Source organism: Taurulus bubalis (assembly GCF_910589615.1).
Source record: "Taurulus bubalis genome assembly, chromosome: 3".
NCBI lineage: Eukaryota > Metazoa > Chordata > Actinopteri > Perciformes > Cottidae > Taurulus > Taurulus bubalis.
In genome coordinates, this window is record NC_136591.1 from 18679846 (window position 1) to 18693402 (window position 13557).

Sequence of the window (13557 nt, forward strand, 5' to 3'; positions counted from 1 at the left end):
GCTGCCTGGCTTAAACTAATCCCATTATCAGTGAGGCGGCCTGACGCTGATGTGGCCTCCTAACTGACCAGCTGCTCCGGGTCTGGCCACAGCTCCACGCTGCAAAATGTTTTACGTCTGGACAAAAAATTATGTCTTCAGTCACAGACCTGCAGGTTCAAAGTTCAAATAACGAGAGAGAGAGAGAGAGAGAGAGAGAGAGAGAGAGAGAGAGAGAGAGAGAGAGAGATTTCCATGTATTTTGTCAATTTCGTTTTCATTTAATCAAGTTGTTTTTCTTTTCACAAAACACACAAGTGTTCACAATCTTAAGTATAAATAATAAATCTAAATTAAAACTGTTTGGTCTTATTGTTTTATTTATAACTTCTTATTCAGCCTGAAAGATCAGGAAATTCTTCTTTCTACGATCAAATTCTATTTACTTTTGGACATTTAACCAAAACCACCGGCTTCCTCTAATCGTAAAGGACATTAATCATGTCTTTAAGTGTCTTAAGTGTTTTTTTAGAATAAAATCCTCCAGCTCAACACAGAGGGAAACAGAGAGAGGAGATTTTGTATTAAAATAACTGAAAGATCCAACAGGAGGAAAGATTCCAGCGAACAAAAAGCTGTTTCCAAAAGGACACCCGGTCTGTCTTTTAAACCCAAAACTTCCCTTTAGACAAAGTGTTTTAGTATCATGAACCTGACACAGGAATCCCCCCAAAAATAGAACTAATAAGAATTTAGTGAACATAATCCAATCAGAATACATTTTCTGCAAAGCTCAACATCTAAGAGGGTAATTTCTTGCAGCGTGCTCTGGCCCCCGGAGGCCCAAAGCTAACCCGGACAGCATGTGGTTACGGATCCCTGTGGAAAATATCGAATCGGGGAGGGGTATAATGCCGAGTCACTCCAAGCGTCGCTACTCAAGCTTCCCAAACAATGTGAGAGCCCGACGGCAGGTAGAGGAGATCAGGGCCATCTGGAGACCTCTGACGTTCTGTATGCCGCGTCTTCATTTGACGCTGACGAGCCGGTCGGGTTTCAACACATTTATATCTTTTATTTGAGCAGCCGGTCCGGCGTCAGCAGAGAAGACAGTTAACACTGTAAGGAAAGTTATTTAAGAACAAAATATTACATAAATGAGGCTTTTATATGTAGGCAGGGGAAATGACACCATACACAGAGCTATGGTCAGGGATCTTTATTTCTTGAATACTCTTAAAAGAATAGTGCAGTATAACATTTATTTGGAACGTTCAATTTATGTTAGATTTTCTGGTACGTGGCAAATTCCACTGGGAACACAATGATCTCACTTTAACACGTTCTTGGTCACTAACTCAAAGTGCATAAATCAAGCACGTAAAGCAAGTTCTCTCTTTGTGTTAGCTCAAATGCACATGTGGCGGCTACGTACACTCATCCCATACAGCACCGCAAAACAACGAACGCTCCACCGGTTCATCCCTTGAAACAAAGGATTCCACTTCCTGTTTTGCTCTAGACGTCTCACTGGCTTCCATGAGACACAGTGCCCTCTCGTGGCTTTAGTGGTGACAACACCTTTCCCACTGGGTTACATACTCCCCTTAAAAAGTCCACGTCCACGGGGACTTAACTCATAGTTCTAACTTTCACTGCTTCCCTGAAGAATGCTGCACCCATGCTGGTCAGCAACTGGGAAAACACATCAGGACTGAGTGAAATCGCATTACATGCCGATTTTGGGACATGGTGAGGGTTTGAGTGTACCCCTGCATTTGCTCTGAGAGTCTTTTGAGGTGCTGGAACAGGAGCAGTCGTCCCTGCATCCCTGCTAGAACAGCTTCCGGTAGTAGGAACAGGTGTTTTTGCCTCAGTTTCACTCTCAGAAGATTTCACATTCACTGGTTCAATGTCACTTCCAGACCCTGTGTCCCCTTGATCATAATCACCAGGAATATCAACTTTCGAAACCCCTGAGCACAGGTTTGGACAAGGAACTTCCTCCAGGACTAAATACTCAGGATCTACATAGGCTGGGACAGACTCAGAAGGGGCATGAACAGGTGTCAAAATAGGGGCACTTGCTCTCTCTCTCCTGAGAGCAGGGACAGGACCTACACACGGTCTAAGATTTGTCCTATGTACCCTTTTTACCGGACCACCCTCCACAGGCTCAACAGTATGAGTGGTACCTTGTACCTCTATTACCCTACGAACAGTAGGCCCCCATGCGTCTTGGATCTTATTCCTGCCCTGAGGCCTGTGGCGAAGGTATACCAACTGACCCACATCCACTGGCGGACAGTAAACTTTGCATTTGTCAAACTCCACTCTTTCCGCGCCGCTGTTATCTGCTCAGCATATTCTTTAGCTCTAGCATGAGCTTCATTAAGACCAATCATGTTTCTTGTCTTGTCAGAAAAAGTGAGTAACCAGTAGTAGCATGAGGCGTCACATTGTAGGCATGGACTAACATGCATGGACTAACGCTGCTAAGTGCTCAGGCCAACGGCGCTTCTTCTCAGGGGGAAGGGTACGCAAGAGATCATGGAGTGTCCTATTGAATCTCTCACATTGTGCACTTCCCTTGGGATGGTGAGGTGTGGTTTGGGTTTTCTTTACCCCATATAGTTTGCATAACTCTACAACTATTTCGCTCTCAAAGTTTTGGCACTGGTCTGAATGTAGCCTCTCAGACACACCGTACTTCATAAACCACTTCTGGCGGAGAATCTTGGCAGTAGTGTTAGCTTTCTGATCACGGGTAGGGAAAGCTTGGGTGAACTTTGTGAACACATCTGTCACAACCAAAACACTCTCTCTGCCATCTGAAGCAGGCTCTAGGATGGTAAAGTCTACAGCAACCACCTCCAGGGGTCGTGTGGCCAAAAATGCCTTAATAGGAGCATGTATCTTGGGCTGGGGCATTTTGGTAAGGACACATCTCTGACATTTCTTAACCCACTGTTCGATGTCGTCATACATGCCCACCCAGAAACACCTCTGTTTCAGAAGGTGCTGTGTTCTTTCTATTCCCTGGTGCCCCATCTGATCATGACAGTCTCAAGGACTGTTACCCTCAAACAGGTGGGTAACAGGAGTTGGTGACATTCATCCACATGAACATCATCAATCACACGATAGAGTAAATCATCCATCTCCTTGATTCGCCCCCACTGCCTAAATAAGGAGACCACCGGCTTGGCTAACTATGTCCTCTCCTTAAAGGTGGGCTTTTGTTTCTTTTCCCAAAACTGCCTGAATGCTGAGTATAGGTTCTGTGGTTAGAGTACCCAGGCAAGGTGGGGGTGTTACCCTGCCAGTCGCTCATGTCAGTACCCTGCACAGCCTCTGAGGCACGTGCCTGTCTCACTCTACAGCACTTGATCCCTGCAGCTCCTAGTTTTGGCCCGTAAGCTGTTCCCTTCCTCGCATTGCAGATGGCTACACATCCATCAAAATCTAGGTCATCTGGGTGCGGTTGGGGCTCCCCTGCTAACGGCTGCCTCGAGAGGGCATCTGCCGTACTGTTACAGCGACCTGGCCGGTACTTGACCTCAAAGTCAAACACTGCTAACTAAGCTACGCAGCGCTGTTCAATGGCACCCAACCTGGCTGTATTAAGGTGGCACAAGGGGTTGTTATCAGTGATGGCAGTGAATTGAGCGCCTAGGAGGTAACCTCTAAATTTCTCTTGACAGTATTGGGGGCTTTCCACTCCTGCACTGCAGCTATCTTATCTGGGTCAGTCCCAATGCCCTCGGCTGATATCTGGTGACCAGGAAAGCGTACGTCGGACTGCAGAAAATGACACTTCTTTACTGTCACGGATTGGGTTTTTCTGGGTTCTGTTTTATTCTGAAGTCCTGTCTCGTGTGTCCTGTTCACCCTGCACTTTCTGACTAGGACCACCAGTGAAGCATATGCACTCGTGCTTTCATGGATAACACCCTTCTTTAGAAGCTGAGTGATGTGCTCCCTGACCTTGCTATACTGTGTAAACAGCGGTAGGGCTGTGTTACGGGTATGTCATCTACCAGATTGATCTCATGTTTAACCCGGTCTGTGTAACCTAGGTCCTCCTCCTGGGAAGCAAACACATCTGCATACTGAGATTGAAGCACAACTAGCTTAGCCTGCTCCTCCTCTGTACCACCTATGTGCAGCCGGTCCAGTATCGACTGGAAGTCATTATCTGCTTTTGGTTTCTCTTTCTGATCAACATTCACCTCTTCCTGCTCAGCTGAGATATGCTGGAAGCGTACCTCTGTCTGGTCATTTTCAACACACTCCGCAGGAGACATCATGCCCAACCTGGTGCTGGGTTGCAACCATACATCCTCCTGTGATTAATGCACTACCAGCACTGGGAACACCGACCTAGTAGCTTCTATCACAGTGGGCACTACCACAAGACCACCTGGCAAGGGTGTCTTAGCAGACTCCAACACCATATAGGTGCTATCATCAGATGCTGTTTTAATTCCTTTTGCATAAACCGTGGCAACAGAACCAGCTGGTATGCGTACCGTATCTCTGCCTGCTATCCTAGCTGCAGATATTTTCTCTGTTACCACACACATCTGTACGCGCTGAAATACTTCCCTCCAGTCTGGATCAAGCTCCCCCTTAAGGGTAGTGTCAAACTCTGCCGTAACCAACTGCTTGCATCTCTTAATTATGTTCATACCAATAAGACCTGGCACTGAATCCTGAAAACTCGTACTCTGTGGTTGTTTCAACTCTCTGTTCTCGGTAACTGACTCCTCTGGGACTGGATCTTTGACCACTAGAAAACCACACTCCTGCTCGTCCTCACCGTCTCTCTCCGACATGGTGAACTGTCTGACCTTCTCCCTCTACGTCCTCGGTGAACTCCGGGTCTCAGACGTTTGGTCACGGGTTCTCCACAGCAACTCCAGGCAGGACTCCATGTATTGTTGCACCCGGGACCATCGGCACCGCTACAGTTATTTATGCACTTTACAAACCTAGTCAACTCTCCAAATTAGAGATCCAACTCCTGGTACCAAAATGTGTAGGCAGGTGAAATTGGAAATGACACCATACACAGAGATATAGTCAGAGATCTTTATTTCTCGAATACTCTTAAAAGAATAAAGCAGTATTACATTAATTTGGAATGTTCAATGTATGTTAGATTTTCTGGTACGTGGCAAATTCCACTGTGAACAGAATGATCTCACTTTAACACGTTCTTGGTCACTAACTCAAAGTGCATAAACCAAGCACAGAAATCAAGTGCATAAATACAGTACACAAATAACTATAGTGGTAGCTCTTTACGTTCTCTCTTTGTGTTAGCTCAAATGCACATGTGGCGGCTACGGACACTCATTTATACAGCATCGGAAAACAACGAACGCTCCACCAATGTCCCTTGAAACAAAGGATTCCACTTCCTGGTTTGCTTTAGACGTCTCGCTGGCTTCCCTAGTGCCGTATAGTGGCTTTAGTGGTGACAACACCTTTCCCACTGGGTTACATACCATTTAAAATTAAACAAATTGGTACAATTTAGAACTCAAACTAAAATGATTTGTTTGCTGAAGTAAGAGACTCTCAACTAAATCTAAGAAACGATAGATCAGAGAGGGATTTCCATGTTTTGTCTTCCTATTTTTATGGTTTAAATTCCCCTGTTTTTGGTCTCCATCGCCTCCTGAGGGAGTTATTTGTCTCTGGCTACTAAATGATCCAAACAGGTGAACTTCCATCCATCGGTTTTCATGCGCAATTCCAATATAATTACAAGAAAAAAAACACAGACTGTAAAAGATTGGATGTAGTCATGGTGATGTCCCTCAGATTCGACAATTTTGTGGTCGCCATCTTGGATTGGATTGTTGTTGTTTTTTGCGAGAGTTGAATGGAAGTGACCATATTTGTTTACGACCCTGGTGTCGGCCTGTCAATCACCTCGTAGCCCCGCCATAAAGCATCCCCCATTATAAAGGGCATAACGATACAACTCACCATTACGCTGCATTAGTGGGAGCCCTGAGCTTGTTTCTCTGCTACGAGCCGGTCCCATCTCGGGGTGACCGGAGACAACGAGCCCCGACATGTGTTTATGTCCAGTCTACTGACTCTACTCCGTAACTTAAACCTTTATGTACACTCTGTAACTTCATTAAAACCCGCTTCACAAAGACAGGATGTTGAAATGGAGGCAGGGCTTCAGAGCTTTTTTGGCGATCACAGCATAATATTTTAAGTTGAAACGGACTTTTAAGTTTCATTTTTGGGGTAACATATCATGGAACCTCTTTCTTGACATGTGTCAAGAGGTTACGTTTGAGGCTACGCACAGACTGATGTATCCGGTCATTTTTCAAAATAAATAATAAATAAATTTGAAAAAATCCAACATTTTTTATTTTTTTCATAAATTGTTTTTCTGCGGCCCGGTACCAAGGGACCCACGGACCGGTACCGGGCCGCGGCCCGGGGATTGGGGACCGCTGCTCTAAATGACCATAATTGACGAAAGAACATCATGCTGTATTGAAGAAGACTTGAAACTAGAGATTGAGACATAAACACATGTTTACAATGTTTACTGAGGGAATAGATCTGATGTAACTAGCACAAATAAATCTGCCCTACATTTGGAAACCAGATCTATATTCATGAATCATATCACAATGATCACACCATTAATAATACTCACATTAGACTCATATTCATCTCATAATTCATATGTTAGATTTGTTAACTGTTAGATTGATTACAGTCACATCATTAAGGAGCAACTTGAGATATTGTTAACTGTGTTTGTATATTTGTATTGAGCATATCTTTTTGTTTTCTGTTTATTGATATTTTTTAACTTGCACTCTTTATATTTTCACTTTTTCTTACTTTGAACTACTGCTCAACAATTTCCCATTTGGGTGAAATAAAGTTCTATCCTGTTATTTTTAATGCAAACGTATCTTTTTAAATTAATTGACTTCTCACTTAATGCCTGTAAATGCAGAAAATAGCAGTTATAGAATCTTTCTTTTGAAACGCCTGACTTTGTGTCTTTCTAACATCCAACACAGAACCCAATAAAGGTGACTGAGGCATTAAAATAATCACTCAACACACGTTTTTGAACACTAAAATCCATTTCAAGACTGAGAAAGTTACAAATCTGCAAATTTTTTACACTCAGTTGTTCAGTGTTTCTCGGCTAAAAACCCCAAAGAGGAAACGCTCGTCTCTTTGTTGTGTTTCTTGTGCAGCGCTGATGTCAGCCGTCCTCTGGGTGTTCAGCTCTAAAGCAACACTGATTAATAATTTATGGATCATCCCATTATGCCACTTTACACAGTTCAAAGGCGCCGCATTTGCATCCCAATTTGTTCACTCTGGTATAAAGACACGCTCGGCCTTTTTGCATCAGTATTTCTCTTATAAATGGAATTTGGGACGGTCTGTCCTCACATCAGCGGATAAAGAAGATTTATCCGCTGGGGCATCTTGCGCTCCCTCCTCCTCTTCATCCTTTTCCTCTTCATCCTCCATCTCTGCCTCGGGGCTTTGATGTGTCTCGTGATGCTTCTGAGGAAAGCAGACATGAAATACAGTCACAGTTTGTGAAGAGGGTTTTTAACACTTGTTCATAAAAAAGAAACAAACAAAAGACTCATATTGAACCACGGTATTACTGCAAAGAAAAAAATATGAAACATTTCTGCATCTACAAAAAATAAATAAATGACGAGACAAGGTTTATATATGTTGTCGAGTTGTGTACTTACAATATTCCAAATGTTTCCAACCAATGTTCAAAGCTCGTTTCATTCACAAGTTGCTTCATTAACCTCTGGGGAAACAACGGAGGACAAGAAAGTCTGTTCACTATTGTTTGTATTGATTGGATTTAATCACCTCCAGCAGCTGTTGTTGACTCATCTAATGTATGAGTTGGGCAACGTCAGCTAAAGTAGCATTGCTTGCACATTTTGTTGCAACGTGAAAACCTGTGGAGCTAACATTAGCATAGCATGTTAGCACAGCATTATATCTTCATCGCTTTAACCTTTTTTTCCTGTTTAACCTCCTGGATTTATCCTTTAATACTCATTGACGACCCTTCTGTCTGTTCAGAGGGGAGTAGCAGCAGTGGGGAGCTAGTAGCGCTAGCTTGCTACAGCGGGGACAACCACGGGAGGTCGTAGCGGCTTGTAACCCGGCTTTTACAGTAAAACACTATGAATATTAAGATTGTGTCTTTATTTAATGTATTAGCTCTTATTAAACACAGTTAAAGGTTGTTTGAAACTGTTTTAACTATATTGGGGATAAGAATCCCCAATAAATATCAAGAATAGTGCTGGTGCAGCCATAAAACTTTGGCGTATTTGGTTTTAATATTTTACTCAGTGTAAATATCATATAGTTATTGCAGAATATAAATGATACTCTTGGAATAAAATGATTAAAACAACCATGTAGCTACTTAATGTACAGTAAAAGTAAAACAAGTTTCTTTTGAGGGCCTCATTACTAGTTTCTCAACACGAATGACATTTATGTTGTTTTTAAATGTATCACCTGAACCCTCAGATATCTTCTTTTTTTTTCGTGAACAAACAAAAGGTGTCTTCATTGAAAAGAATAAAGGTTAAAAGGATAAACTTTTTTTTTTTTTACAAAAATTCAAAGATCGACAACAACAACAACAACAACAAAGCAACAGGAGGTAAGCTAAGAAACACAGAATCAGCATCCTGGTGAAAGGAGGCTGAGCTGCATTAAATGTCACTGCGTACATCTGCTTTCTCACAAATGACTATTGATCGTGAGCCTGACGCACTCGGCCCAAAACCCCTTTATTTACAGCTTTTGTTTTTCAAGCTGTTTTTAGGGCGATAACGCTTTTGTTTGGCCGTCGCTTGCTGCTGCTTCTGGCTGGCCACTTGTTTTTGTGTGTGTGAATCCCTCCACATCGCCAGCATCCGGACAGATATGTACAGTCTCCCTGCCTGTCTCATTTCAATTGGCCTCCATCTGTTTTGTCTATCCATGAAAAGGTCTATTATGATCCTCTGCTCTTTGTACAAATGGACGACTAAGCCGATAGGGACCCCCAATCCCCCCCCCCACACCCTGAAACATTAGCCCTGGATTCCAAGGAGCTCGTCCTGCTCCTACTTTAATTATCCGGCGCTAGGCGGAGGGATTCTTAATTTTAACGAGTTTTTAAAAGGCTCTGTCTTTAGATTCGCTGCAGAAAAGAATCAGAGAAGGCGGGAGGAGGGGTCTTTATTAACCCTACAGTGACTAGCTAATGTGATTGAAGTGGAACCACCTGGTGGAGGGGTGGGGGATTGGACTGTATAGTCAGCTGCCACTGAAGGCAGGCGAGCGGGGAGGACCAGGTGCTGCGCTCCAGCCTCTTTAATTGTTGCCATGTAATAGCTTGCTTCAGTGCACAGTACGGCTTGGGGCTAGGCTTTAAAAAAAAAAAAAAAGCTGTTGCTGCTAGCTAGCACACTGGAGTCCCCTACCCTCCCCTCCTCCTCCTCCCCCCCCCCCCCCCCCCCCCCCCCCCCCCCCCCCTAGCTCCACTGCAACACACACAGACAGACACTCCTTCAGTCGTAATGAAGAAAAAGAAGAAAAAGGGACTCGGGGATGAAAGGATGATTGCTGCTCTTATTCGGCCACGCGGCTCGAGGAGGATATCTGAGGATATATGAGGGTTTAGATGCATCTCCATCTGCTGCCGGATGGAGCGGAAAAACATCTTTCAGATCACGTGACTCCTGAACTCTGGGAGCCGCCAAGGGCCGAAACCTTAAACAGTGCTCAAGGAAGGGACTCTTTATCGTTCTTCTTACAATAAGTCAATGACTGGGTCTATTAATTAAAAGTACAAAAATGTCCGCCTCATCAAGAAGTATTTGACAAAATAAAAAATGGATCTGCACCAAAGACTCGCTTCCTGTAGCTGCCTTGTTGGCCATATTGTCTGGTTAAATAACGGTAAAATATAATAAATAAATTGTCGCTCTGTTTTTGGTGTCCTCCGCCTCCTGAGGGAAACATCTGTCTCTTTAGCTGCTAAATGCTCCACGTTGATCACCTCTTCAGCGTTCTTCTGGCAACAAGTAAATCAATAAAAACCTTGCAGCTCTAAACAGGCAACAGTTTTTTTCCACCATAAACCATCTCCTAAAGCCACAAGTATCCTCTTCAACTGAGGCTACAGAGGAGCAATGCAACAGCTTTATTGACTTTTTCAGATCTAAGGTCAACAACATTCACACTATGATGTCCAGCTCTCCATCTCTGCTTCCCTCTGACACCAACACCTTATCTGCGAGTGTGCTGTCTCCTCTACATCTCGCTGAGGTTCAGGAGAGCCATGTTGAGGAAATCCTCAGAAATATGAAATCCTGTACCTGTACCCTGGACCCCATTCTCACTGCTCTGCTCAAATCACATATCCCCACTCTCAGTCCTTTCATCACCAAAGTTGTTAACCTTTACTTTCGCTCTGGCTGTATCCCACCTGCTCTCAAGGTTGCTGTCATCCGTCCCCTTCTAAAGAAGCCAACCCTGGACCCGGACGTTCCAGCCAACTACAGGCCTATCTCCAACCTTGCCTTACTGTCCAAGGTGTTAGAGAAGGTAGCTGCTTTTCAGCTTCAGGACCACCTCAAACACATTAACCTGCTGATGTCAGCCGATGCAGGATCACCCTCCTGGATCATTCCTCATCCTCCTGGTCCTGACTGCTGCATTTTATACAGTGGACCACACCATCCTCCTAGAGCGCCTCCACACCACCATTGGACTATCAGACTCTGCACTCCAGTGGTTCCAGTCCTAGCTTTCTGGCAGAACTGAATATGTTTCACTGGGAAGATGGGAAGTCCAGACTGCTCCCCGTCTCCTGTGGTGTTCCGCAAGGGTCAGTCCTCAGCCCCCTCCTCTTCATTATCTATATGCTCCCCCTCGGCCGCGTTGTCAGCAGACACAGGATGTCCTTCCACTGTTATGCTGATGACACCCAGCTTTACATCAAAACTGCCCCAAGCCCCTCTGCAGCGATGCAATGTCTCACCGCCTGTCTTGGGGAGATAAAGGCATGGATGAGCAACAACTTTGTCCAGTTAGGGTTAGTGTTAGGGCAAGGCTTAAAGGTCTACACAGCAGCAAAACCGAAGCCCTCCTTGTTGGCACTCCACACCAGGTTCAGCCATCCTCCATAACTCATCTCACCTTTGACCATCAGGTCCTACCCCTCTCCTCCGCAGTCACTAATCTGGGAGTTCGGTTTGACCCTCACCTGACCTTTACTGGCCATGTCAAATACCTTTGCAAAACCTCCTTTTACAATCTCAAAAACATGTCCAAACTCCGCCCCACCTTATAAGCACCCAGCTATTTTTAGGCTTCTGCTCGAAAGTTGGTGTTATAATAAACAAGTATAATGTGAGATTGTGTTCAGATGTGTAAATATCAGTCTATATGTTACTGGTTAAGAGTAAATGAGAATGACACACAGCGAAAAATTTAAGTTTTCAGGTCCGCCTAGAAAAAAAACACTTTCAGGATGATTATTTCTTTGAAATGAGGCATTCGTGAGGAACAAAGTTAGAGAGGGTTTAGTACAGAGAAAATTCAGGCGAGGACTCAAATGAGCATTTGGGGACATTTGGGCACATCTGTGCACCATCTGTGCACCAACACGTGCACCATCATGTACCAAACCATATATTTCACTTGTATGTTACTTATGGTGATCAATACATTCAAATACAGCATTTTTTTTAATGAATGATGATTCTTTTTTATGAATTATGATTTTATGATTTGTTTTAATTAATAAAATAACCTATATTTTCCCATTAAAATAAAACAAGCACACAAATTAACTGAATGAACAGATTTAATGTTTATCAAACAGTAAAAACACAGTAAAAAACAAAGTGTAACAACAATATTTTTTATACTTTTATCATTATCTTTCTTTCTGTTTGAGTTTTTTGTTAAATGGCTTACTGATTCTTGTTGCAAGGGCTTTGGTGTTTAATTTGATGTGCAACATTAACATGTTTTCAGAGAAGCTCGTCCATGCCTTTATCTCCTCAAGACGGGACTACTCTAATGCACTGTTCACTGGGATCACTGGCAAGAACATCCAGAAACTACAATACATCCAAAACAGCGCTGGCAGGATCCTAAAGAGAGTCCGGAAATATGACCACATAACACCCATTCTGCACTCACTACACTGGCTCCGTGTCTCATTCCGGATTGACTACAAAGTCCTACAACTCACCCATAAATGCAGAGATGGACATGTACCTCCCTACCTACAATAACTCAGTATTCCCCAAACCTCCACCCGCACCCTCAGATCTATAAACTGCTCGCTCTTCCAGGTCCCCAACACCAAGCTCCGAACCATGGGCCACCTGGCCTTTTGCTCGGCAGCGCCACGCTTATGGAACAGTCTCCCTGACGACCTAAGGGCAACTCAGACACTGAACTCTTCAGGAAAGCATTTTTTTGTACCTTGTGTTGATTCATTGTCAGCTATTATTTGTATTGTTTTATTAGGGGTTGCTTTAACTATGTTTTTTATTTGTTTTACTATATATTGGCTCTGTGGCACTGTTTCTTTTGAAAGAAAAGTGTGTTTAAAAATTAAATGTATTATTATTATTAAGTCAATGACTTATTGGTTTATTAGGGCCCGAGCACTGACGAGGAGCGCCTTGAGGGGACTTCTTCCAATTCGGCACACACATCCACTGGGACCCCATAATGACCTGATTATAATTTGGTGGTCAAAGGTCACCGTGACCTCACAAAACACGTTTTTATGGCCATAACTCAAGAATTCATATGTTATTTAGGACAATTTCACTCAATACAATTATTTTAGACAGATGTAAACTGACGCTTGACTGGTCACATTTAATCTGATATTAGTTGACACAATGTAATTTGATACATTATAAAATGATAAAAATGTAGCTGCTTTAATAAGAAACCGCCACTTTCTGATTTTAATTTGATAAAACCTGTAATTTTGAATTAAATTCTTCACTGCCTTCATGTCCTTTCTCGTGTGTCTGTTATTTTATGACGAAAGCTGACCTGCTGCATCGGCCACCAGTAGATTTGTAGTACAATGTATGTGCTCCTCCAGTATGGATTCAGTTTGAAGAGCGAGTGCTCGGACAGACTGTAGATGTAACACAATCTCCCTGAGACTGCGGCCGCAGATGGAGCTGAAGCATCGAGAAGGATCAGTGGGACGAAGTGCTGAGTGCTGCTGCGTTCAGGGACCTCTAACCTCCCCCTGCTGTGTTCAGGGACCTCCAGCCTCCCACTGCACCGGCTGCCAGGTAACCGTCCACAGGGCCGGGCTGACCTGATCTCTTGAGGGCGGGGGGGGGGGGGTTCTACTTACAGAGAACACAACAACATGAGAATGTTTTGGAGGCATCGTAACCTTTTAGTGTGAAAGCAAAAGAGTATGTGAGTGTCATCATACTACTAATGTACTAATACTAGTACCAATACAGAATCAGAAGTAGT